Source organism: Trematomus bernacchii, unplaced genomic scaffold (genome assembly GCF_902827165.1).
Source record: "Trematomus bernacchii unplaced genomic scaffold, fTreBer1.1, whole genome shotgun sequence".
NCBI classification, from domain to species: Eukaryota; Metazoa; Chordata; class Actinopteri; order Perciformes; family Nototheniidae; genus Trematomus; species Trematomus bernacchii.
In genome coordinates, this window is record NW_022987564.1 from 21,449,589 (window position 1) to 21,474,581 (window position 24,993).

At 39.5% G+C, this 24,993-nt stretch overlaps 1 protein-coding gene across 2 annotated transcripts in view; it reads left to right on the forward strand.

The window, feature by feature from the left end:
- Positions 1-24,993, forward strand: part of LOC117477987 (zinc fingers and homeoboxes protein 2-like) — a 176,416-nt gene that overhangs the window by 40,791 nt on the left and 110,632 nt on the right. For both annotated transcript variants that reach the window (XM_034124832.1, XM_034124833.1), the window contains exon 2: positions 2,410-2,553. The gene's annotated coding sequence lies outside the window, so the exon portion shown is untranslated. The remainder of the gene's footprint in view (positions 1-2,409; positions 2,554-24,993) is intronic.

Genomic DNA, 24,993 nt, shown 5'->3' on the forward strand with positions numbered 1-24,993 from the left:
ACACACACACACACACACACACACACACACACACACACCGGGGAAAGCTCTGCCGGTGGTTCCCTGTTAAAGGAGCTTCATGATTTGTAGACGTTGATCACCAAACATGATTGAGCTTTAGCTTAAAATAAACGTTGAAGTACGACAGTTTGAACTCCAAGGATCTTCTTTAAAATGACTTTACATGAGCTCTGCAGACTCAAACCAAAGGAAGGACTAAATCCTAGAGGAATTTATTTTCAGAGGCCCTTGATAGAGACTTTAGACAGATTTTCTTTTTCTTAATAATTGCATTTTAGGAAATAATAAGATTACAGGGCATATCTCACAAGATGAAATACAGATTTAAATTCACAAATAGGAAAAAGAGAAAAGAAGAGAAAAAAAGGGAAATAAAGGAAATTAAAAATGTTATTTAATCATCATCATCATCTTCATCATCATCATCATCATCATCATCATCATCATCAGCTCATAAGTACATGTATTGCTAAATCTAACTGGAGGGTCATTAGCAATGATTTGTGTTCTATACATTTCCCATCTATCGTCAACAATGTAAACTTAATTTCCAAGTTTTCTTGATAATCTGATATTTTGAGTTTTTTCCGTAATCATCTTTTAATTTATTTTTAATATTGATACTTTTATTATAAGCAAAATAATTGTTGAAAACAAAATACAAAATGACAAAAGGATATAAAATGCAAACTTTCAGTTGAGATAAGTGTGCATTCAAAATGTATTAAATAGATTCAACTGCAAAAAAAAAGGAAATACATGTGCAGAAATAAAAAACTAAAAAGGGATTAAAATATCATACAGACACATTTCAATATTTTCAATTTAAAGCTTGATATCCTGACAATAAATATAATTGAATTCATGTTTATAATACCTTTTATATTTAAGTATAACATGGCCTGTTTCTATCAAATATACAGGGATTTCCCTTGTTTTTTGGTTACCAATGGTGATGGAAACATGCACTTATGTATTCTTTAGTAAGCTGCCAATAAGCTTAATAACTGGGCATTACTGTACACCAAGGCTTTAAATCATTGACTGAATAAAAAACCGACATTGTGACTTCTAAAAACCAGGAAACGCAGGTGTGACAAATACTAGTGAGGGTGAAATGTCTGCTGTTGAAACGTCTGTTAATGAATATTAGAGTAGTTTTTAAGAGCTGTTAAGAAAACTGGTATCAATCAAGTTCTCATTCAGGAGACAAATTAATTTTTGAGGAGACTGTGAATCATTATTGGCTTCACTTTAACACAATTGCAGGTGGAACCAATTTTCCCAGAACATTAATAATCTAGGGGCAATTAAGGCTCTTTTATTATTTTTATTAAAAAGAATAATATCAAGTGAGTCAATTAGCTTCAACGCTACTCTTTTCTCAAAACATTTGTGGAGAGAGGGCGGACTTTGGAAATGCCCTCACAAATAGAATCAAATTCTGTGGGAAACACTGCACTCTATGCATCTATGCATCTTAAAGGAGACAAAGCCTTAAGAAACAGGAGAGTAATTAATGGAAGTCAATTCAAAGTAATATATGATTTAAAAAAAGACACACACCTAACCAAAGACGGCCTGTTGTTCAATGGCTGCGTATAATTGACAGACAGACATTCTGACACACACACACACACACACACACACACACACACACACACACACACACACACACACACACACACACACACACACACACACACACACACACACACGTAATATATCAATGAGCGGCTCTCAGGACTGTCTCTGCTCCTCCAGCTGCTCCTCATGTTGTTCTGCTTACAGTCAACAAGTGTGAACAAAGGAGACTTTCTCCACGTCACACACTGACTGCCTTCCTCACTGTCTTAGTCTCTCTCTCTCTCTCTCTCTCTCTCTCTCTCTCTCTCTCTCTCTCTCTCTCTCTCTCTCTCTCTCTCTCTCTCTGTCGCCTCATCCCCTTTCTCAGTTTTGGCACATGTTGCCACGGTAACTACAGCCTCCTTTTTTTGGTGAAGTTGTAGTGGTGCAGTTTTTAAGGCCCATATTGGTCTCCTCAACGCATACTCTATCAGGCAATCAAACACACACATCACCACCCTCTGTTCACACACACACACACACACACACACACACACACACACACACACACACACACACACACACACACACACACACACACACATCACCACCCTCTGTTCACACACACACACACACACACACACACACACACACACACACACACACACACACACACACATCATTAACATCTATTTGTACTGGTGACACACACATACGAACACACTCACGCAGACATACAGTACACACACACTAACACACACACATTCACCGCACAATCACACACACACACACTCCTTCATTGACATCCCTCTCTGCTTACAGAGTCCACAGGCGATTACCCAGAGTGCCGCTGGCCTGAGGATCGCCAGGAGAGAGGCAGAGAACGCGCAGTGATTGGAGGAGGAGGTGTAGCCTCAGAAGGAGCCCCCCCCCAGTGAAACCCATTCCCTCGCCTGAGGAGGCGCAGTGAGTAGCCGATTTCTTTCTTTGGGAGCCGGGGTTAATTTCACCCTGTTTGTCTGGGAGGGGTCATTCCAATGTTTCCCCTTTCACACCAACGTGGTTCCAGGGCCGGTTCGGAGCTAGAGCCTGAAAAGCACCGGTTTTTCCTGTTCACACCGCAGCGGAGCCGCCTCTAAGCTCCGAAAACCGGTGCTTTTCAAGCACCAACAAATTGTCGGTCTAGAAGCAAGAACCGCATACGTCACGCTTACGTCGGAGGCGGGGGCAGGGGCGGGATCAACCTGAGCAATAACAGTTTATGGCGAGTACGGCAAATGAAAGTTGTAACAAGCAGTTGCGCTGAGCAAAGTGACTAGAAGGCAACCACACACTTATTAAAAAAAACACACTTTATAAAGTCAGGCAACACTAACCAGGCTTCGTGTGATTCTGTTTATTTGTACCTTACTTTGACCATCCGTTCGCTGTTATTGATCATTGTGGAGAGCAGGCAGACGTTTTGTTTGTTATTATAGCAGCTATCGGATGGAATCAATACATGGGCTGCACAGGTTGTCATGACTCATGTCCGACTATCACAAGTAGAATCATAATGAAAAATACGCCGGTAAAATGTGCCGGCTTATGCCACAATAGGATAGCAACAAGTAGTCAAGATAGTCAGTTTAGCTTCGGTTGCTATGCTAACATCACCCATTTTATACCAGAGAAACTTTCATAACAGCGTTGTGATGCCAAACCGCGGGCAGCACTGCAGCGGTTGGTAAATGCCGCTGAAACACATTAATAAACAATGAACCACGGCACTCTGGTGAAAAGTACAAGGGTTGAGAAGTAGTTATTTAATTTTATCTGACTTCGTATGATTAAAAGCAACACGATCATCGATCCGACGCCGTTGAAAATCAGCGACGTAAACGGTGACGTCATGACGCAGCAGCGGTAGCACCAGTCGGGGCTCTGGGCGGTGTGAACCAAACGGGGCCTGAAAAGAAAAACCGGTTCCGAACCAGAAAAGCTCTAGCACGGAGCTAGAACGGGAACCGCGTTGGTGTGAAAGGGGCATAACTGAAACCTTTATTTTAAGTTTCAATAACAATATATATTAACAATAATATAAAGGCCTCATTAAACTTACATTCACATTTTTGCAAACTATAAACCCTTTTACAAATAGGGTAAACCTGTCAACAATATATTTTTAAATAGTAATTGAAAAAACATTCTTGGCAATTTTGTAGATAACTTTCAAACCTTCAAAATGAACTGATACGATACCCATTGGTTTTGATATGTTTTTAAAGCTGTTTTGAAGCCTTGTTCTATAAAAAAAAAAAAAAAAGTATTTATCTTGAAACGGGTCAAATTTGACAAGAACACAAATGAGGCTTAATATGTTTCAACCTCTCGTGGAAAGTATTTTATTTAGAAATATTTTGCTGTTTGACTGCAAAGAAAACTTCTCAGTTGTTTACAAGTTTAACCTTTTATTTAAAAAAGCAACATTGCAGGTTTTATCTTGGCTGGTGTACTTGTATGATCTCAGAGGGAAGGCGTTACGTTAGCCGGTAGTTTGCTCGTGTTAGCTTCACAGAATAATGACACTAAATGCTGCCAAGTGTTGGACTGGTGCTGGTGTGCGTAGCTCTATCTGTGGGGAGAAAAACACTTTAAGTCTGGACCAAACACTCATGAATCATCCTGCCTCCACCATCGGAAAAGGACGTGTGTAAAAGCTCCTACATTAAGAGCTGAGCGGTGAAGTTTCTCACAGGAAAGTTGTTTAAATGCCATTTTGGGATTCAACATTTGCAGCCAGATCTTATAGTGTTGGTTAAAAGAGCCTTTATTTTGTAGTAACAGCAGGAGATGTAACTCCTCTGTTAGTACATGACGTTGACGGTGAGGGTGTGTGGTTGCAGCAGTTGAAGCTCTTCTTTTTTGTTGCAACACTCCTGTATTATATGTGTCCAGTGAAACGGTGAGACTTTTAACTGATGAATTATGCTATCCTTAAACAGAGCCAGAGTGTTGTCTTCCAATTAAAGATTGATAGTTATCTCTGAAATGAAGACCATCTGAAGGTTTTTGTAAATCGTTATCCAAACTTCTCAGAGGCCGTCTGTTTGCAGATCCTCAACTCAAGACTCAGAACAGACCTGAGTGAGGTAAGACTGAAGCCAAATATCCAAATGTAACCAACATAATGTCTAAGAGACAAAAGTGAACATTAAGAGTTTTTGGTCATAAGTAGGACTTTTAATAAGACTTTATTGCAATGTGTGCAATATCAAAATCAAAGTTTGCCCAATATTTGGTAAAGGCAAATATGTGAAAATATCTTAAAGGTGGGTAGGTAAGAATGGAGAAACCAGCTCGAGTGCGCTAGAATTTGAAAGTACGCAACCGAAAAAAATGTGCCCCTTCCTTCAGACTTCCTTACAGAGCCCCTCCTCCAACACACACGAACGCGCACATGACCAATGAGGGCACGAGATAAGTTTGTGCACAGATGGAAGGCTGACAGGCAGGTAGGCCATCCAGTTATTTTAGCCGGGTCGACTCAGATGATTGGTCGTGCTTTTTACAGCGCCACGGCTTCCACAGATGACATCTTTTATGTATTTATTGTCAAAACATTTAATATATTCATTGCTATCGGGATGTTAAGAGCATTCCATGGAATATAACAAAAAGTGTTTCTGAAGTGAATCAGGATGTCCGCGGGGTCTTAAAAAGTATTAAAAGTTGATAAATCAATTTAGCGAAAATTAAGGCTATTAAAAAGTATTAAACGGCATTTCCCAAGGTATTAAGAAGTTCCACAGCAACGACAACATGTAACACCCTTTAATTATTGTAACGACATGTCGGGAAACCCCCTCAAGGCGACCCCATGCATAGCGCGCCGTAAAATGCTGCTTCTTATTTTAAGTTTCGTTGCCGTGCTCCATCTGGGGGGGGGGGGGCATAGTTCAAAGTTTTGTCAATTGTTTTGTTTATTGGTCAAATACTGGTTTCTAATGGTTTCTGAGGAGTTTTACTGGAATGAAAGAGCACAAAGTGTCTCTACAGAAGCAACAAAGCAGCATACTGCATTAAACCTGACCTTGACAGAGAGGTTGAAGTTCATGTGGAGAGGAGGCTTCAGTAGTCTGTCTGTTTTATCCCTTGGGAACAATGCCTAAATCAATGGTTTCTTTTTCTAATAAACCTTGCATTGGGTTGGTCACACAATTCATTCTCTTGCGCTTTGTTCTATCTGAATTATGAGAAGGAGTTATCACAAACTGTTTAGTTGTGCTATCTTACAATCAATACTGTATATAGTAAATGTGAGGTAAAGTGTGTTGCCAATGTAACCGGTTAGAACTCGAAGTGGCGATGAGGTCTTAAAATGTATGGAAAGGGGTCTTAAAAAAGGTCTTAAAAGGTATTAAATTTGACTTCAAGATTCCTGCATATACCCTGTGAATTACCTACCCTACCTTTAATCAAGTTTTGCAGTGCTGCAAAGAAGTGACCGCCTACAAAGTGTATTCTAAAAAATAAATAATCCCTGTTTCGTACAGACACTTAAAAATAATCACACTATGATGGTTTTAATATATATTTTTAATTGTAATGTGAACAATGTTGAACATAATGCTAATTCCCTCTAAAATCGTGATCATATTGCAATTGCAATATCAGTCAAAGTAATTGCACAAGTTAATATTTCCAAGTTGAACAGCCCTAGTCATAAGAAAATGTTTTCAGTAAAGGCAAGGCAAGGCAAGTTTATTTATATAGCACCTTTCAGTAATCGACAATTCAAAGTGCTTTACAAAATAAAATAAAAGACATTTAAGAATAAATACAGTAAAAACACATTATATAATGGCATTTTACAACAGGTATTTAAAAGGCAAAGATAATAAGATAAACACAACAGTTATACAATACATGAATAAAAAGCAAACTGCAGTGTGAATATGAGCAGTTCAATTAAAAGCAGTTCAATTAAAAGCAGCGGCAAAAATATATAGTAAGAGTTTCTGCGGACGTGCATGATTTGGGCAGTTTGTTCCAGAGTGTCGGGGCATAATAGCTAAACGCCGCTTCTCCATGTTTTGTTCTTACTCTCGGAACCGAGAGCAGACCCGTTCCAGAAGACCTGAGACACCTTGATGGTTCATAATTATGCAGGAGATCGTTGATATACTTTGGTCCTAAACCATTTAGTGATTTAAAAACTAGCAATAGAACTTTAAAATTAATTCTTTGGCCGACTGGAAGCCAGTGTAAATATTTCAGAACTGGACTGATGTGATCCACTCTTTTAATGTTAGTGAGGACTCGAGCAGCAGCGTTCTGAATCAGCTGCAGCTTTCTGATGGATTTTTTTGTCAGCCCTGTGAATACACTATTGCAGTAGTCGAGTCTACTGAAGATGAAAGCATGGACAAGCTTTTCTAAGTCCTGTTGTGACATTAGTTTTTTAATCCTAGATATGTTCTTCAGGTGATGGTATGCAGATTTAATAACTGTTGTAATGTGACTGTTAAAATTCAGGTCTGAGTCCATCACTACACCTAGATTTCTAGCTTTATTAGTTGTTTTGTAGTCTGCCAACTGAAGCTCTGCGATTACTTTTAATCGGTCTTTCTTTGCTCCAAAAACAAAGATCTCAGTTTTTTATTTGTTCAATTGGAGAAAGTTCTGAGTCATCCAGTCATTGATGTGCTCAATGCACTTGCTCAGTGTTCGGAGAATAGTCTCCTGGTGTAATTTTAAAATAAATCTGGGTGTCGTCTGCATAGATGTGATAGCTTGGATCGTTGTTTTTAATAATTTGAGCCAGTGGTAGCATATAGATATTAAAAAGCAAAGGTCCTAAGATGGAGCCTTGAGGAACCCCACATGACATATTTGTCAAGGTTGATGTGTAGTTGCCTATCGAGACAACTTTTTTTCTGTCCTTTAAGTAGGAACTAAACCAATTTAGAGCTGTTGCTGAAACTCCCACCCAGTTTTCTAGACGGTCTAGCAATATGTTGTGGTCAACAGTATCAAACGCAGCGCTGAGATCTAATAATACTAACACTGATATTCTGCCACTGTCTGTGTTTAAATGGATGTCATTTAAGACCTTAACAAGAGCAGTCTCAGTGCTGTGGTTTGGTCGAAAGCCTGACTGGAACACATCAAAACCGTCATTTAAAAACATGAAATGACTCAACTGTTGAAAAACCACTTTTTCAATCAATTTGCTTAAAGGTAGGGTAGGTAAGTTTGAGAAACCGGCTCGAGATACACTTTTTGTTATATTCCATGGAATGCTCTTAACATCCCGATAGCAATGAATATCTTAAGTGCTTTGACAAAAAATCCATAAAAAGATTTCATCTGTGGAAGCCGTAATACTGTAAAAAGCACGACCAATCATTTTAGCCGGCCCGGCTAAAATAACTGGATGGCCTGTCTGTCTGTCAGCCTTCCATCTGTGCACAAACTTATCTCGTGCCCTCATTGGTCATGTGCGCGTTCGTGTGTGTTGGAGGAGGGGCTCTATAAGGAAGTGGCAGATTTTCTCCGGTTGTGTATTTTCAAATTCTAGCGATCTCGAGCCGGTTTCTCAAACTTACCTACCCTACCTTTAAAAAAGGAAGATTTGATATTGGCCTGTAATTATTCAATACGGTTGCATCTAGGTTATGCTTTTTTAGGAGCGGTTTATTTACTGCAGTTTTCAGGGCCTGTGGAAATACACCCGAGTGGAGAGACTTGTTTACTATGTGTAGTATATCTGAGGCCAAGCAATGAAAAACAGTTTTGAAAAATCCTGTCGGAATAACTTCGAGGCAGCAGGAGGAGGATTTCAGATGTTGAATAATGTCTTCAAGGTCATTAGCATTTATCAGACGGAATTGTGTCATGATGTCTGAATTGACTTGAGGTGAACACAGGGACAAAACATTTGCTGTACCTGATACCGAGGAACTGACTGCTTGTCTAATTTGCATGATTTTGTCAGTGAAGAAGGAGGCAAATTCATTGCAGGCCTTGGTGGATAGAAATTCTGAGGCTACTGACACTGGGGGGTTTGTTAGTCTGTCGACGGTAGCAAACAAGGCACGTGAGTTGTTTTTATTTTTGGTAATGATGTCAGAGAAGAACGATTGTCGTGCCTTTTGTATTTCCTGATTATAGACACAGAGTTTCTCTTTATATATTTCCAAGTGAACTTGGAGATTTGTTTTTCTCCACCTGCGTTCAGCTTTTCTGCACTCAGTTTTTGCTGTTCTCACGGTCATGGCTTTTCTTCATGGAGATATTTTCTTGCTAGATACTTCCTTTTTTTTAATGGGAGCAATGGTATCCAAGACATTTGTTATTTTTGAATTAAAATGATCAACTAGCTCATTTACTGAGAAGTTAGCATGGGCAATTGAGGGAGAAAAAATCTGAGCAAACATTTCCTGTGCATTTTCAGTTAAGTGACGTCTAGTGGTTACCTCTTTCTTAACAATTGTATGGACGGGAATAGAGCTCTCAAAGAAAACACAGGAATGGTCGGAGAGCGCAACATCAGTCACCACAAGCTTAGAGATGTTCAGACCCTTTGATACAATTAAGTCCAGCGTGTGCCCCTTATTGTGCGTCGGACCCTTGACATGCTGAGTCAGTCCAAAGTTATCGATAACACAAAACAGTTCTTTAGCCCCTCTGTGCTGGGGATTGTCAACATGGATATTAAAATCGCCAACAATGACTAGACGGTCAAATTCAATACACACAATAGACAGCAACTCGGTAAAATCATCTAAAAAACTTGCACAGTATTTGGGTGGTCTGTAGATGTTTAGGAAAAGAGCTCGAGAGGAGCATTTCAGCTGAAGGGCCACATATTCAAAAGAAGCAAAGTTTCCAAACATAGTCTGCTTGCATTGAAATAAGTCATTAAACAAAATAGCTACTCCACCCCCTTTCTTATGCAGTCTTGCCTGACTCATAAAACTAAAGTTAGGAGGGGTTGATTCTATAAGAACAGCTGTGCTGTTGTTTTGGTCTAACCAAGTTTCAGTTAAAAACATAAAATCCAGATTGTGCTTGGTGATAAAATCATTGATTTAAAATGATTTACCTGCTAAAGACCTGACATTTAATAGAGCCAGTTTAAGTGTGTTCGATATACTATCACTCTGATTGCTTGTGATAGACCGTGGAGTGCGTGGAATTACTGTTCAATTCGATACATTTAAACAGATGCTTTTGGATTTTCAGTTTTTAACCTGAGTCACCAACCTTCTGTGTATGTTGGTTATAACAGAAATGGGTCGCTGCACTGGCATAGAAGCCTCTGGTCGTTGGGTGGCGCCAGAGAGCGAGATGGTAGGTGTCAGCGGCATCAGTGAAGAAAAATTGCTGGTAGAAAAGTTTCTAGCAGTGGAGACGGTGGCCTGAGATGACACTGCTGGAAAGAGTGTGGGAATGGAGTGGGAATAGTCAGGGATACGTCTGAACAGCGTGCTGCAAGTTAGCCGCTAGCATGCGGCTACCCAACCTGCTGGGGTGGATTCCATCATCCATGCGGGTCGGTCCCAAAATAGATTAAAATTGTCAATAAAACCTAAATTGTGAGCTCTGCAGGCGGATTAGAGCCAAGTGTGGAGGCTGAGGATCCTACTAAAACGCCCACAGTACCAACCCTAACCCTAACCCTAGCCCTAAGCCAAACCAATTCATCACTTGAAGATCACTTCATCTCCTTGTATTTGTATATCCTGTCTCCCAACAGTCAGAAGCAGTGGTATTCTAATTAGGGCGAAACACTGTCTCTTTTTCTTTTTTTTTGTAGTTAAGAGTAAAGACTGTAAAACACAATGGTGTAAATCCCAGAGATTTGTTCAGAGCCTGGATCGGCAGCGATGAGTCGGAGACGCTTTCTGATCAGACGCTTCGGAGGAGCAAATCCAGGAGGAAAAACACAACCAGATCACCAGACATGATTCAGGAAACAAAAGCAAACCATGAAAAAGTATAAATCTGAATCAGAAAGTACAATGTTTGGATAAAAGAACTAAGCGTCTCAGTGGGAGCAGAACATCGGGACTCCACAAGTTGTTTACCAAACTACAGAAAGAGAGACCCAGCCCCACATGTTTGGGCTCTTTTGTACCTTCAGTGTCCTTCAGTGAAGTAGGACAAACTCAATTTTCAAGGTCCATGTGAGCTCTTGAGTTCCTTCAGTTGGGAGGCTTCAGTATACGGAATGCTTATTTTCACTCAACACAATACTGCATCACGTGTTCTAGAACTTTTGCTGCGCTGATTAAAAACAGGTGTTTTTCCAGTGAAAGCACATTTAATCCTAGGTAAAATTGAAAAATAAACATATAAATCCTGCTCAAGAATAAGACAAGTGACATTGGAAAAAGTAGAAAATAACTGAGTCATGGACGAAGGTTGGAGAAAAAACAGCATTTTTGTGTAATGAATGAAAGTGGCTCCAGGAAAAGTCAGGGGACCACTTTGAAGGATGTGACATTTCATCTCCGAAATTGAGGGTGAAAACAGAAGCATCGGCAGATTGGGCTTTTATCAAGTGAAAAATGTAGAAGAAGTAAGAATAGGAGAAATCATGTTTGAGAGGGAATTCTCAAATCATCCGACAGCATCGAGATGAAAATGAGAAGCAGGGAGAGTTGATACTTGAGGAAGAGAAAATAGCACAATGGATCAAATCAAAGTTTATTTTTATAGCCTTCTTCCACCATCCAGACTCCGGCCATCACTTTCCGACTCTGTTGCAGAGAAGCTCATTCACTGTTTCATTAGCTCCCGCCATGGACTATTGCAACGGACTCCTCTCCGGGGTTCCCAGCAAAACCCTGGACAGGCTCCAGTACATCCAGAACTCAGCTGCCAGGGTTCTCACACGCACCAATAAAGTTATTATTATTATTATTATTATTATTATTATTATTATAATTATTATCATAGAACATCTTTGTCTCAGTGGGCTTTACAGATTAACAAACATAGATGACAGTGTAAAAGATAATTAAAATTACAAACAAATTATAAAAGACATGATAGAATGTGAAATACAAATAAAATAGATACAAATGAAACTAGATAAAATACAACTAAAATACAATAAATAAAATACCATGAAATGTACACGGAAAAAAATGAACGTTGACTTTAATTAAATGTATTATGTCAACAAATGTCATATAAGTGTATTAGGTTAGTTGAAAGCAATAAGTTGAGCCTAATATCTTTTTAATTTAAACTTAATATTATTGCTTTCCACTAACCACATCTGTTGACATAAAACATTTAATTAAAGTCAACATTTCAGTTTATACAGTGTAGGGCTCAGCAGGAAAACACAAGGTAATCTTAAACCAGCTTTAACTAGGCCTTATTAAAAAGAAATGTCTTCAACACTCTTAGAAGTTTGGATGAGAACTTACTTTTTTAGATTTCCTCTACTCAAGAACGTGTTACTTTGCTAAAACTTAAAAACAATGTGTCAACAGTTTCCAAGCAATTTTAGGAGTTGGGTAAACTCACTAATGTGATTTTTTCTGCATGTGAAAAGATGAGTTGAGCCTACAATTAAAAGCCAGGATATTAAGTGTAACCAATGCAAATAACAATCTGCTAAGAACCACATAAGACAAGAATAAATAAAGTAAATTATAAAACACAATTGAGTTGCTGGAACCTATATACCACAAATTCTTCCTGATTTCAATCCAACCCTTTAAATATTTGATAGCATTGCAACATTGCAGATTAAACAGATTTAAAAAAGGGAACGTTATGGACATGTTAATACATTTTATTGAAATTGGATTATTTCAAAACAGTTTTCATAAAACAATAACAAGTTTGTTTAAAAGCACAACACATGAACAGACATGGAGACACATGGTTATTACTTGATGATTATTCCAACTGCATCTGGCTCGTGGGCAACGTATCACTTCATGCTGTGCATCACGAGCCTGTTGCACTTCGACCTCTGCTGTTCCATGTATATACAAATGAAACACTAAATTGAGTACAAATCAGGACACACCATGTGTTTTCCTCAACAACAAAAATCAAATCCGTCTTGAAATCATAACGAGCCAGTTTACATTAGCTGTTAACAGACGGTAACAGAGGTGCTATTCACATGCATTACAAGGGGTTTAAGCCATCAAAAAAAAGGCTGGTTTGCAAGAAAATGAACCACATAGTCATGATATTGATATAGTTCATAAAATGTCCAACTACTTATTTTTAACCCCACCTCATGCTCAGAGATTTACATAAAGTGGCACATGGGTCCTAGAATAAATAAGAACAGACGATTATTTCAACTTTTATCTTGATAAGTGAGAGCGCAGGCCAGTCTACATGAATGCAGGGCAAGGCACGTTTCTGTCCAAAGGTCGAGTCGATAATGTTTTAAAATATCACTTTGAATGGTGACACTAGTGCTGCATAGTTTACATCTCTATTCCATCTGTGATTCAAAAAATAGAAATGGGTACGTTTACCTGATGCTCATTATATTAGAATATAAACATAACACGTCTTGAATTAACCTCTGAAACAACAACTTTAGTCTGACACACTCAAGGGCTTACCTAATGTGAACCTGAAGTCGATAGCAGGAGGCAAAATGTCTTCAAGAGGAGGTGTGACTGTTTTCTGGGGAGACAAATAAAAGAACAAAATAGTTACATGATGAAAATGTAACAATTATTTCAGTAGAATTCATTAAAACATATTTAATTCAATTAATGGAATCAAACGTAATTAAAACATAAGTATCATTTAAAACGGTATTGTATTTATATACATTTATAAGGATGGCATTTATTAAGGATGGTATTGGTAGATACCAGTACAATTCCATGATTCTCTGCACAGCGGATCCTAATTACTTCAATATACACTCCTTTATCTTGTTTGCATACTGTCTAATATCTACTTTATGTATTTCTCGCTAAATACTGCATTTTACTGGACTACATTGAACACATCTTGCTGACGTTATAAATGCATCCTCGCCCAATACACACTTTTACTGAATTGCGCCTGAATACACCTTAACTGACGTCACCTCCGTCACTGGCTACTGAGAGCTAACGTTAACTCTCCTGCAGATTCAAACATGCTGTATGAGTATGCTGTATGAGAAACCAATGTGAGTTTGGAAAATTGCACAATATAAATCTATTTTAGTATACCTCAACAATGGAATTATGATCAGTAGATAGATGTTGCAACTATACAGAGCTTTGGCAATACTATATGCAGGGTGCGTACGGGTGCTGGAAATCCTTGAAAATGCTTGAAATTGTACGAGGTGTTTTCAAGGTTTGAAAAGTGCTTGAATTTTGGGAATGGTGCTTGAATTTGGGATAAAGTGCTTGAAATTGTAAATGCTTTACTTCGCTTTTTAGATTAAAAGAAAATAAAGAAGTCGGAGCGCGCTTAATTGCTTCGCTTTTACATAAAACAGCTCCGCTCCGGCCTTCCCGCGCAATGCGCGTGACCGGCAAGTGTTTTTGTTACGTGTGTGACCTGGGCATTCTGATGAGAGTGATAGATGACAGTATGCCAGGAGGTTGCCGTTTCAACGAGCGTTGGCTAGCAGAAGACAAATACAAGCCATGGCTAAGACGAGGGTCAAGCGAAGCCCAAGAGTAGCCTCCTGCAAAGTGTGCAACAATAACGATGCGAGAGTCTGCGCTGACGAGCCACACGCCACACGAAAGGTACGCCATCGTAGAGAATTTTAGATTAGGCTATCGTTGCATGTAAAATACATGACGCTTTTCTCTGTGCGCGGCAAAACAAGCTCGCCAAAATGGCTTCACTAGTCTGGCAGTATTTTAAGTGTCCGAAAATGACAATAAAATAGCGGTATGCAACGTGTGTGAAGCAGAAATCCTGCAGCTCCACCCGCTGTGACGGACCGGTGAGCGGAGCAGAACACACATTAAGAGTTAGACCTAACACACTTAGCTATTTTATCTACCTCTGGAACAAGCTAAACTAGTTATACATATATTTATTCTTCACTGTCGGGTCGCTCATTACTGGATCAGTGAGCTGCAGGAGATACTGACGGGCTGTCAGGAGAGAGAGAGAGGGGGAGAGAGGAAAAGAGAGCGATATCGGTATCGGCCGATACTGATTCCGGCGATCGGCTCCAAAATTGGCGATCGGAGCATCCCTAATAATTGTATATGATATGTTTTATAATGATTGATCATGAAAGTGTTCTCAAAGCTGGTAAAGGTGCAGCTAGTTTGAATGACTTTGTATACTACAGAGTAGCTTGTGAATTTACTCCAGGTGGAACTAAAGTCTGATTTAACACTTGATTATATTTCACATCATTCATCCACATCTGTAAAGTAACTAAAGGTATTAAATACATGTAGTGGAGTCAAAGTACACCATTTACCTCTGAATTGTGTTTACTGCCAACCTAAAAGTACCTCAAAAATAGTAATCAATAATATATTGAAAAGTTATTTGGCTGATTGTTTTATATTGGCTCAGCCAGGTTATATGGGATGCCCAGTCTACGTACAGATGGGTCACTCATTTTGAAATATTAAACTTAGTTTTCTTTTCTAACATTTTTAATTTTTCATCGTCATGTAGAATGCTATTATGAAACACACATTTGGTTGTTTATAGCATAAAGAACATCTGATTTAATGTGAGGTAGGGAAATAATCATTTGAGTATAAGTATGTGTATATAAATATGTAATTTACAACAGCTGTAAGATGCTTGAAAAGCATGAAAATGCACCTTGAAAATGCTTGAAAAGTGCTTGAATTTGACTTTGGAAAAGGTGTAAGAACCCTGTATATGTAACTATGGTCATGCTAATAAAGCTATTGAATTGAATTGAATTGAATACAAGAAAAGTAAATAACACTTGCTAGTTAAAAAGCAGTAATTAATAACTCAGGTGGTATTGCTTACTTGTTTTACGATGATTTGAAGTAGTTCAGAAGCAGGCACATGTACAGCTGCCGCAGAATCACTGTAAAGAGGAACCGGAAGTCTCACACCGCGGTATTCTGGTTTGAGGGCGTGTCATGACCGTGGCGTTGACAAAAGCAAGTTTATGAAGTTTTCCAAAACGTATTTATAAGAAAGTTCAGAAAATGTGACTATTAATTTATAAATTAATGAGTTCTTAAAACATGTTCTCATTGTTACTTAAGTGTTACTTATTTAAACGCACATTGATAAAAAATCAATTTAGGGCACATAAATTACATTATAAAATAGAGTTTTATTGACTTCACCATCGGAACCGTTTTTACAGTGTACCAGAGTGTCTGTGCTGGAATCAGGTAGAATGTGTGGGAAAAGCGTGCATCCGTCCTCAGCTGGAAGCAACATGTTGGTTCAGCAGGTTCGTGCTGTAACAGTTTAAACATGGCAGCGTCCGCAGCCTCTGGTGCCCCCGCGGCACTCCACTGAACCCACTTTGTAGTCCCAGCTGCCACGGAGGCTGTTAATGTTGGACCTTTGTGTAATGTGGTACCAGCACACATTCTGGGGAACCGTTCAACAGAGCACTGCAGGTTGTGTGGTACAAGTTTTGGTGACCACATCTGGAACTTTCATGGAGGTCCAGAGCAGAATATTTGTCATATGGATTAATGTTTCAAAACACAGCTGATCGACAGATTTGTTCAGTAGGTTATTTTGCTTTGTGGTGATTCCAAAAGCGTTCAAGATAAACGTTTTTATGGTAAGAGTTGAGAAGTCAATGTCTGCTTTTATGGCTAGTAACCAAAACGTCTGTCCTTCCACAATACGACAAAAAGTCTTGACTTTTAAATGGTCTGCAAAAGCTAAAATCCCACAGTTCACGCCAGAGGGAGTTCCTCCCCCACTTGTAAGTGATAGGCTAAGGGGCGGGACATCTCGAAATGGTTGACAAAACCCTAACCGGCAGGATAACCAATCAGTGCAAACTGGGCTCTGGTTTCATACAGAGGGTGAAAAGAGGTGCTGCAGTGGCGGTTCTAGCTGATATGGTGCCCTGGGCGGTGCACCCCCCCCCGGCATGAATATACAAAATTATTAAATAAATGTATTGCTCAAATTTCACCAACACACAAATAGAACAATATGTACAATCAAAAATAACTACAGAAATTAAATAACAGTATCACAAAATAAACATGAATATAACATACATTAATAATACTCCTCCCCCAACACTGTCAACTACAGGTCAAGACTATACCAAGTTGCCATATCAGTAAATAAATAATACTTGACTTTTTCATACAACCCAGGCCAGGAAATAAATATATCTGCAAAACTATTTATATTGTATGAATGATTTCGGTGGCATTTCGAGGCGTGAGATTAATTTGACTAACTTTATAAACATCGAAAGTGTTTATTTGATAGAGATACTGTACCAGCCGCCCCCCTCTCTCTCCCCCATAGTGAGGCGACCTGAGATCACCCTCGCCCTTCTTTGAGTGTGAGACCTTCCATCAGCTGCCTGCTTTCATAAGGGTGTCCGCGCGCCCAAGGCCCCTTCTACCAACACCAACAACAATACACTATATGATATTACGTGCATATTGGTGATAAAAAAAAATGTTTACACCCCAATTTTGTTTTTCATTGCGCTTGTGCCGCCCCCTTCAAAATGCCACCCTGGGCCTCCGCCCATGTCGCCCATATCAATATCCGCCACTGACAGGCAGTATGAGAAAAATAAAGAGCTTTTTGAACATTAAAGCATGGAGACATGTCCCAGTGGAGGCACAACATACTAATATGAACCTGATATGGGGATTATGGACCCCTTTAAAAACATTATATATACAGCTAACAGATGGCAATTAAAGCCCCAATATCACTTTCGAATACTTCCAAAATGACTAGCCAAAATGTTTGAAATTACATCATTTCTGCCTAGCATCATCTGCCCTCCTTGAACAACTCGTCTTGAACAACTTTTTACATTTTTTACACCTATTCACTATTTTATCGGACACATGTTGTTGCTGTACGCCATTGGATAGAAATGTATGTGAATATGTTCTGTAATAATCTGCAATTGACGTATAAGTATTGAATTTAAGATCAGATAAAGACAAGATAATCCTTTGTTTATGCCCATAAGGGAACTGTAATGACACATGATAAATGTGATAGAACATGTCATATCATAATAATCATATAAACCTTTCTACACTCAATATTACAACGCAAGCAATAAAGAAGCACGTGGTGTGTAAAAGAAGCTGTTTGGGTAACATTAGAACCTATCATTAAATACTCAATTAAATACTAACTGCTGCTGGAAATACTGATCTGTTCATTCATACCAACATAGTTATACATGATGGCTCATGACTTGTTGATTTAGTATGAATGTCGTAGTGCTTCTTAAATCCAAACACTGTTGGATATATGCTTCTCTGAAACGGTCAGAAACTTTGACCGTTTCTCCTCGCATGTGAGATCTTTCCACCGCTGCACCGGCACAGAATCACAGTCACCAGTCTGAGGGCTCGCCAGCTCAGAAAACCTGACCAACCGGAGCCAAATTTACCAGCGCTTGGCTGCCGTCCAGCCCGATTCTTCCGTGTTTTCCTGGGCTGCAGCCAGCCTGCGGGCCAGTGCCAGCCCCACTGGGTGCTGGGGGAGCTTTGTTTTCACGGCCCTTCTGCTTTATTCAATGGGCTCCGCGAGGCTGGGGGGTGGGGCACCGTGCTAACACTGCCAGGGTGATACTGTAGGTGCAGTACGCTCACGGGTCATCTGGCTAAAAATATTTGCATCGAAAGGTGCACCTTGAAACGAAAGCCTCCACCGAACGGCAGATTATTTTAGCTGAGTTCTCCCTCAGTCGCTTTCATGCTAAGTGAGTTTCATGACACCTGGGCCTATGAAACCTGATTAAAAAAACAACTGTATCATTTAAAGAATGAATAGGCATTAAGAGAAGATAATGATTCTTAAGAAATATTGCTGGTCTGTGTCTTTGGCACTGAGAAACCTCCCTGTACGTTTGGCTGCTTGCAATGTAGAAAATTAAATTACAAAAATAAGATTAAGCTACAGCTTTTAATTTGAAATAAATCCAGATTAAATTGCATACAATAATCAATGCATTAGAGATGGAAATTCAATTATTTAAATGAAAGTTAAATGATGGCTTTATTTCATTTTTTACAGTCCTTGACTGTGCAATTAAGCATTAATTTATACACTTATTTATATTGTAATGCATGCATTTTACAATGTGCACATTTTTACTATAACTTCTTACATTTATACCAACATATTATAATTGCTTTTTTGTCTTTTTTTGGAAATGTTTACTTACACTTCATATGTTGCTCAACATATTTGTATTTGATTTAATTTAATTTTAACATGGAGTAAGTGATCTAAAAATCGATTTCCCAGGTAAATTAAGTATTCTGAGTCTAATATAGGGTTATTCTGAATTTTCCTCATATGATTTTTGCCCCTTGCCTTCCTTAATTTCTGACACCTTGGCCTACCACCTACAGTATTATCTTTAGATTATTAATAGGATCTTACTTATGTGATTTATCCAAATATTTAACATGTCAGCTGCGGCAGAACTAAATATTTGAATACTGCTGGTATGTCTGGTTATTAATGGTGGAACAAAGACTGCACGATTGGTGTGATGCCCTAACGTTGTGTCACTCTCTGATCATACTGTTGTTGATAACATCGCCATCTGTTACCTCCAAATGTTCCTGCTGCTGCGGCGGCTACGCTAGTCTTAAATATGAGCGTTGATGGTGGGGGAGGAGGGGGAGGAGGATGTGAACCAGCGGTGGGAGTGTGAGGAGCATGTGATGGGATCTCCACAACCACTGGTACAGTATCGACTACGTGGGAGAGAATGACTCACCCTTAAATATCACACACACACACACCTCCTCCACAGGTGTGTGTGTGGGCAGTGTGTGTGTAGCGGGGCAGATTGCTGCTGCTGAACTCCACCACCAAAACACTCCATTCCCTCGCCTTCTCTCTTGTTTTTCTGTCTTTTTGTTTGTCTGGTGATTTACTTATCTTGCCTGATAGTTGTTCGGATTCCTCTGAGGTCTCTGGTGTTCTTTTATTTTAACTTTATGTTGCCTTTTCTCCCCCTCTCTGCTGTGAAATGTGTAGTTGTGGGTGTTCTGAGTCGAGAAATTTGTCATCCAAAATCTGTGAACAGCCAACAGTCCCCCCCCCAGATTTGAAGCAGCAAGTGTGAGTGAATCGCAACACATTAAAAGTGTATATCAGTTTATACCGCAGAGTGTTGTTTGACTCCTTTATAGTTGGTATTCTAACACGTTTACAGTAATTATTCACCCTTTTTGTATTTAAGATGTAACACTCCCCAGTGTTAGATGTGAACTCCCTCACACTGTTTCAGGTGTCGCTTCGACATTAACACTGTCAGGTGTAAATATGTTTATATAGAAATATCTAATATATCACATAAAACAGTAAGCTCCGAAACATAAGTGCTAAGGATCACCCTCCAAGCAAACAAGAAAAGAAAAGAAAAAAGCTGACTGCATTTCATTTGCAGCGTATTACAATGTTCTCCTTTGTGTGAGAATAATGAATGAAAGTGTAATTTATTGACCAACCTCACTGGTTAAATGTATAAATCAGATCATTTGTAAAGCCAGAGGTTGGTTTGTGTATTCTGACACCCAGAGGCTCACTTCCTTCATCTTGCATAACTAGCTTTTGAGTTATTAAAATAATATGCAGACACTTTTTCAATATGCCTTGGCTGATGAATTCCACAATTTCTGTTAAAATACTTTCAGTTACATAAATATATTTGGCATTTATACATTGATTCAGAATTGTAGATTTTACCCACCTACAGTATGCTTTTCTGTTATACCTATTACTTTTTCCAAGTTTAGAGGCAGCGTTTATTCACATTAAGATGATAGGGATCTGAGGGATATCAACTCTTTATTACTTCTTTCCTTCAAACATAATTTACAGGTGGCTAGCTTTCTGGTAGCATCATTTTCAGGTTCATATCAGTATTTAGAGTAGCCTATTACGTACAATTTGTTGGAGCACTAGCCATAGAAGTGCGAGTGTAACATAGTGATGTCACTATTTTACTGAAGTAAACAAAGGAGTCCAATGGAGGCGTTTCAGGAGGGGGGGGGGAGTGTGTGTGAGAGAGAAACAATTCCATACTTTTAATTTTCTTCCATTCTAAATTCTTTAAGTTAAACATCTTTTAACCAGCTCCTTGTAATTTGATTAATATTTGCCAATATTACAAGTAATAAGTAAGTATTTATTCCTTTGGTGTTTTTCCGACTGATAGCCAGACTTGAATCAACATGAGGTCTCTGGAGGTTTGTAGTGGCTCGTTGTGGGTGTCTCTGTCTCCAAGTCGCTCAGGAACCCCGTCCCTGACAGATAAGGAGTGCAGGATTTAAGGCAGACCTTTTTCCCAGACACTGTTTTTGGATTTTAACACGGACCCCCCTCTGCTCGGTGGAAGCAGCTCAGCAACACTGGAGTTCATCCAGCTCCACATAATTGAGGCCATGATGAAGTCAAGTATTTTTCAGAGTAATGACTGTTAGACGGTTTTATTCTGGAAGGTAGTTCCGCCTCACAGCCCCCCCCCCCCCCCCCCCCCCCCCCATCAGCCACCCACTCTTACCCGCCAACACATTGGTTCAATTTTGTTAAGTGCCACTCAAGAGATATTCCACAAAAATAAATAAAATTATAAAATTGATTTAAATTGAACTAGAAAGTTGCAGATTTGTACATGTTTTTATGAGCTAAAGTAATAGCAGAGAATGCGATTTAAAAGTTAACTTATCCAATTATAGTTAAAGAAAATGGGCTCTCTGGGTTCAAGATGGAGACGTGAGCTAGTAGCGACAGAATGAAGCTCCGAGATGACCGATATTTAGCACTTCTGTTAATGATCAATAACCTTTTAGATGCATTTGTCAAAAACAACACTAAACTGTGCCTGAAATCTGGTTTGCAGTTGGTAAAAATTGCCTGAATATTTTAAAATGACGAAGCAGAAGTTTGACGGGACTTTTCAGGGACTTCTGATTGGTTTCAAAGGTGGGGGAGACACAAAAAAGTATAACAAAGAAGTAATTGCTATTTCCTGGATTTCAATTGAGGACATTTGAGAATTTAAGTGAATTGTTTTTTACGCATAATGATCAGACTAGACAGCATATAATTGGTGCCTTAAAGGGGCCATATAATGCTCATTTTTAGGTTCATATCAGTATGTAGAGCAGAGGTGGGCAATTATTTTTTACAAGGGGCCACTTCAGAAACTCGAGCTGTGTTGGGGGGCCGAATCAAAAATAAGTTAAACTTAATTCTGCTCAATATACCAATACTGAAAAGGTGTTTTACAGTATGTTAAAGATAAGAAATCAATCAGCTTTATACAAAAAGAAATGAGTGCTTTTGATTTTTGTTTTTCAGTTCATTTGACTTGTTCAGTGAGAAAAATCCAGTCTGTCTTGGGCTTGAACAAGTGCACGGAAATCTGGTTCAATGTCTGAGGTGGATATGCGAAGGACAGCTGAGAGGTGATCATCAGTGATAGAGGATCTGTATCTGGATTTGTTGAACTTCATCACTGAGAATGTCTGTTCACATATGTAGGTAGATCCAAAGAGGACCATCATCTTCTGAGCACGTCTCCTGATGTGTGGAAAGTTCTCCTCTTTCAGGGAAGAGTAAAACTCAGGCAGTGAGACTGACCTAAAGTGCTCTGACAGAAGTGTGTCAGACTGCAGGTCAATGAGTTCAAGCTGAACATCACTGGGTGCATCATTCACATGGCATGTAAATGGGGAAAAGATCATGTTCATTTTATTCTCAACTGTTTTGAAGTCTTTAAATCGCCTTGAAAACTCACCATGCAGTGCTTCTAACATGGATGAGTACCTCTGGAGGTGATCAGCTGATGGTGTGGCTTCCTTCAGTGTTGGCAAGTGCGTGAGAATGTTGTCCTCCATTTGGCTTGAGAGAAGCGTAGGAAGATGAGTAGCTGGGCAGTGTCACGTACATCGCAGCTCTCATCCAAAGCCAAGGAAAAAAAAGTCAAAGTTGACCGCTCTGTTCTGCAGCTGAAGCTCCAGATTTCCCGCGATGTCCTCAATCCTCCTCGTAACAGTGCGTCGGGAGAGCGGCACTTTCTCATTTCACTTTCGCAGAGTCCAACAAACACTCCTTAATGAACTCTCCGTCCGAAAACGGTTTACTTTTCTTTGCAATTTTGTGGGATAAGACATAACTCGTCTTGACAGCTGCATCTCTGGATGTGGAATGTTTTGTGGAAATGTGTTGTTGGCTTTGCAGCTTAGCATCCGACCCCTTTTGCCCGGTCTTCCTCAGACAGGTTATTGTATTTATCTGCGTGTTTGGTAGCATAGTGGCGACTCAAATTGTACTCCTTGAACACAGCGACCTGCGCACCACAAACTAAACACACAGCTTTACCTTTCACTTCTGTAAATAAATACTTAGCGGTCCATGTCTTGTTGAAAATGCGGCATTCAGTATCGATCTTTCTTTTTTTGCCCTTCGCGGACATTTCGAGGACTAGCCGGCCAGCATCACTCGTAGCTGTTCACGGCATGCGCGTTTACGTAAATAAATAAAAAAAACAGCAGCGCCCTTTTCAAAATAAAAGCAACACAGTTAGAAAAGTATTTACGCCATGCAAGCAATACAGCTGTGTTGCTTTTATTTTGAAAAGGTTGCTGTTTTTTTTTATTATGTTATAATTTATGATCAACCTCACATGGGCCGGCCAAGGCCGGCCAACGGGCCGGATGTGGCCCGCGGGCCGTAAAATGCCCACCCCTGATGTAGAGTCTCTACTGGGACATGTTTCCATGCTTTAATTTTCAAAAAGCTCTTTATTTTTCTCATACTGCCTGTGCTGCAGCACCTCTTTTCACCCTCTGTCTGAAACCAGAGCCCAGTCTGCTCTGATTGGTTAGCTGGCCAGCTCTGTTGTGTTTGGTCAACTGCTTATATATGTGGCACCCCTTAGCCAATCACGTACACTGTATTGGAGAGCTAGCCAAAATAAGTTTGAGTCTTACATAGTGATGCCACATCATGATGGGAGTGTGTGGGAGAGAAACTCCCTCTGGAGGGAACACAGGGATTTTAGCCTTTGCAGACCATTCACATGCACAAAAGCCCATATAACACACTACAGGAAAGGAAACAACACCCCCAAAAAAATAATTTGCAGGAAGAGAAAGAAAGGGAAAGACATGAAACAAAGGTCCTTATTCGACTCAAACATAGCAATCCTTTGAGTATTGGTCTGCGCCTTGAACCCCCAAATTATTATTTTAACTAAAATAATGTGCATGGAAGTGAAAGATGTATAAGTTAAATTCTTCCCGCAAAAAAACCCAACAACCACCACCAATGACAAAAGGCAACCTGTATGTATGCTACGTTATATATAATAGAAGAAAGACGTGAAACAGTGAGATTCAACTTTGCTCTATGCTGTTATAACTGACTTCTTTTCGTGGTCACAGAAACACCTTGTCAAGGGTGGGGAAAAATAGGACCCAAATGCAGTAAGAGGACTAAAAGGTTAGGTAACAAAAAGCGAGCTTTATTTCCCAAAGCTGATGACAACAGAAAACAAGGAACAACTTAACATTACCAAAACCGGGGGAGTACGTGGAAGGAAACCAGGGAGCACGAGGAAGTAGTGATGTTACGTATTGCGCCGAGGCTTCGGAGCGTGTGTCGAGTAATCCCTGAAGCTTTTTGTGAAGCTTGTATCGAGGCTTGTATCGTTTTGGGCCAGTGACGTCACCGATGACAAACGAAGCCTCGCTGCCTGTCGATACCACGTGACTGCTTCAGAAAGTGCTTTAGATCAGTTGAACCACAACGCTCATATTACCCATGGATGTATAATAAGAACGATATTACCCCTCCTGTACCCGGGCCCGGTGACACGATGGCATTAAGAGAGCTCAGACCCTCACTTATATAGAGGTCGGAACATGTCATAAGTATAAATAAATACAAGCATAAATAAATGTAGGAATAAAAACATAAATAAATGAATAAATACAGGAATAAATAGGGTGCAGTGTTTTCAGGTAGATTAAGTGTGTGTGGCTCAGCTGGAAAGCAGTTGACTCACAACCGCAAGGTCCCTGGTTCAACGACTAAGTCTTTTTTTTGGTTTATAAAAGCTACAGCTAAATGTGATAATGTAGTTAATAAATGTATTCTTTGATATGGTTTAGCCTTTCTCAGGCTACAACATGGTTAAGTTTACGAATATTATTAAGGAATTCAAATCCCTCTGCAATGTTTACCAGCCTCCTTAGGCTT